At 40.9% G+C, this 3,185-nt stretch overlaps 1 long non-coding RNA gene across 2 annotated transcripts; it reads right to left on the bottom strand.

The window, feature by feature from the left end:
* Positions 1 to 1,382: 1,382 nt before the first annotated feature.
* On the bottom strand, positions 1,383 to 3,169 carry LOC119295760. Of its 2 annotated transcripts, none has more exons than XR_005144217.1 (4): positions 2,623 to 3,166; positions 2,482 to 2,524; positions 2,153 to 2,263; positions 1,383 to 1,640 (listed from the first exon to the last, which is right to left on the bottom strand). It is a non-coding gene; the product is annotated as an uncharacterized LOC119295760 (long non-coding RNA). The 2 variants fall into 2 exon arrangements; XR_005144216.1 differs by having other exon boundaries at positions 1,559 to 1,640; positions 2,119 to 2,263; positions 2,623 to 3,169.
* Positions 3,170 to 3,185: the final 16 nt, after the last annotated feature.

The raw sequence follows: 3,185 nt of genomic DNA, 5'->3' as shown, positions 1-3,185 counted from the left end.
ATAAGTTGACACCTACTAAAATATCTTTGCAAATGGCTGATAAATCAACTGCTATACCTGTCGGCATTTGTGAGGATGTGCCTGTTGTGGTTGCAAATGTCACTATCTTAACGGACTTTGTTATTATTGATATTCCTGAGGACGATAGTATGTTTATTATCCTTGGTAGACATTTTCTTAATACTGCAGGGGCTGTTATTGATTGCAACAAAGGCAATGTCACTTTTCATGTTAATGGTAATGAGCATACGGTGCACTTTCTGAGGAAACAATCTCAAGTTCATAGCATCAATTCTATTGAAAAAGTTCCAACTATCATTTTTGGAGGTTTTGAATTTCCTCTCCCTACTGTCAAGAAAAAGTATGATATTCTTACTGTTGGGGATTTTCATATCCCCGTTGAGGTAACTTAGTGTTATTCAAAATTTCTCCGGTTCCGTGTTATTCGGAATGAGTTTGTTAACAAGACTTGATCAACCTTGTTAGTGGATTCATTGTGATGATCACGAGATGGATGAAATTAGAAGGCACAACCTTCTGTACCCTTTTTTTTACTTTCTGTTATTTAGAATAAATAAAGCAAAAATAGTATTATCTCTCTGTTTTCTGAATTATCCGTGCATTAAAAAATAGTTTGAAAATAAAAGTGCTCCAAATGCCCTGCAAATTTAGTATGATTTTTTCTGAAATATTTGAGGATTTTAGGCACTGAAAACACTGCAGGACGGGCAAGCACCAGGCCACGAGAGAGGAGGGTGCCCGCCCCTTGTAGGGCGCGCCCCCCTGTCTCGTGGGCCCCTGGTGGATCCCCTCCAATCATGCCAGCACCACACACTTCATCTTCTACCCAAAAAAAATCCCCATCCAGCTCAAGCCCGAGTTCTAGCTCGTTTTGCTGCGATTTTCGATCTCTTAGCTCAAAGCTCCATTCACAAAACTGCTTTGGGAGATTGTTGCTTGGTATGTGACTCCTCCATTGGTCCAATTAGTTTTTGTTCTAGTGCTTTATTCATTGCAAATTTTTGCTGCATAGGTGACCATATTCTTGAGCTTGCATGTTAAATTTTTGAGGTCCCAAGCAATTCCAATGCATGATATAGGCTCTAGGCACTTGTAGGAGTAGTTGCTATCAATCTTGTGTAGTTTTATCCACTTTTATTTTGAAGTTACTAAAATTTCAGAAATTTTCAGAAAATGTTAAGGAGGTTCTTTAAAGGCTCTTCTAGCCTAAGCTCTAAGGAAAAACAAGACAAAGAGAAGGAAAAGCCCAAGTATAATCTTCCTCGCTTAGCGGGGGTCATGTGAATGGCGGTGTGAGGATTTCTTGAAAGAAGCTGGAATTCATGAAGACTTTTATGCTTTAATCGGGACTACAGGCCTCACCAGTTTCATGAACGACCTAATCATACATCAGACATCAGAACCATGAAACTACTTATTCAATCACACCAATAATTTTCCCATTAACTGTCTTTCAGTCTTCCTACTAATGCCGAATCGCTTATCCCAAAAGCACAGGTTGTAAAAGTCATAGGCTTCTCCCGAAGTATCAAAACTCGTCCCCAATGTCAGCACTATGACATTGTCCCCTGGATTTTCCGAGAAACCTCGAATTATCTTCGGCAGCACCTGTCCTCACCCTGCAGTCAATGTCACACGTGTAAATAATTGTAGTTCTCCAAAATATTTAAAACTGCTACACTCAAGTATCACATAATGCGCCTATTCGAGCATGATCAAGCTGTGTTGTTAGATTCCAACATCGAAACTGGTCGCCTTATGGCAGCATTGCACCAAACTTGTTTTCCCCCTGAGCTATGTCTCTTTTTTGCTTCCTGTTCTAGCATTTTTCACCTTTCCAATCCTAATGTGCCTATTCAAGCATGATCAAGCTGTGTTGTTAGATTCTAATGTTTACTTATGCTCCAGGGGTGTGTCCTCATTTTTATGAATATAGCAATCAAATTAAAATCACACCCCGTTAAAACAATCATGGTTCAATCCTAACACAGAACAGAGGACTGAATATACTTGAGCTGCAGCATTCAGGAATGCATAGACTCTGAATCTATACTACATGCGCTGACCATTTATTCAGCAGATCACATGTTCACATACATTACCAAAACCTAGCAGCCATCCATAGTCTTACTGCGAAGCCGTCAGTTCTGCAAATTTCACCAACATGGTCGGACGATGTGGTGTGTGGCTGCAGGGGGGGGACCGAGTGCAGCCGCCTCAAGAGCCCCTTCTCACCGTTGTCCTGTACGGGAGCAGCATTTAAAAGCACAATACAGATCTGAAGTAGAAGAATTTATTCTTCTGAATTCATATGGCATGGTACTGCTCTGGACAATGATGGCACATGTAGGATGACATAATTTTCAGAAATCTTTTCCATTATTAATTGTTGGCAGATGCATCCAGTCAAGTACTTTAAGAGAAGCACACACAAATGTAGTAGAAAGGAAAGAAGAAAACCTTGATGAGTCGAACGACGCAGCGACAGAAGAGATCGTACAACCTGTGAAATACACAAAAAACAAGCGGTCAGAGCACAATGACACACAGGCATGCAATGAACACTCGCCAGTCACGGAAGCAACATAATGGCCTATTTACCCGAGGCAGCAAGCAGAAGCATGTTGGGTTAGCAGCAGGACAGACGAGAAGAAGAAGCGCTGGCGACAGGAGAAAGACCAAATGGCCAAATGGCGCAGAGACCTGCTAAAGACATGTTAAATGGTTAAATGGTTAAAAACTGACATGTAAACAACAAAAACAAACTATAGCCAGTCAACAAAGCCCTTTTTTGCAAGGCCGGCATCACGGCAGCCATCACTCATGGCCTGCCTTGGAGGCACGACACGAAGGTTGCCAAAGGTCAGTGCTACCGCAGAGACCCGCTACGAAGTTTATTTTCTTATGAAAAGAGAAGTTCTAGGAAGTGTCGGCATTTCAAAACGGTTATCCATTTTCTTTCTAATGCAAGAATGTGCATTAACTATGGGTCACGCACTGAACGAAGATTAATGCATTCAACAATTTTGCATTTGTATTAGCTTATTTTCATACAGATATATGAACCCTCCAATTAGTCAATTAAATTTGACTGTACATAAACTTTCAGCTACTGAACTAAAACCGAAACAGGAGAAAGCACACACACACACACACACACACAC

This window comes from Triticum dicoccoides, chromosome 4B (genome assembly GCF_002162155.2).
Source record: "Triticum dicoccoides isolate Atlit2015 ecotype Zavitan chromosome 4B, WEW_v2.0, whole genome shotgun sequence".
NCBI classification, from domain to species: Eukaryota; Viridiplantae; Streptophyta; class Magnoliopsida; order Poales; family Poaceae; genus Triticum; species Triticum dicoccoides.
The sequence above is the reverse complement of the archived record's forward strand: the minus strand, read 5'-3'. Positions and strand labels throughout refer to the sequence as shown.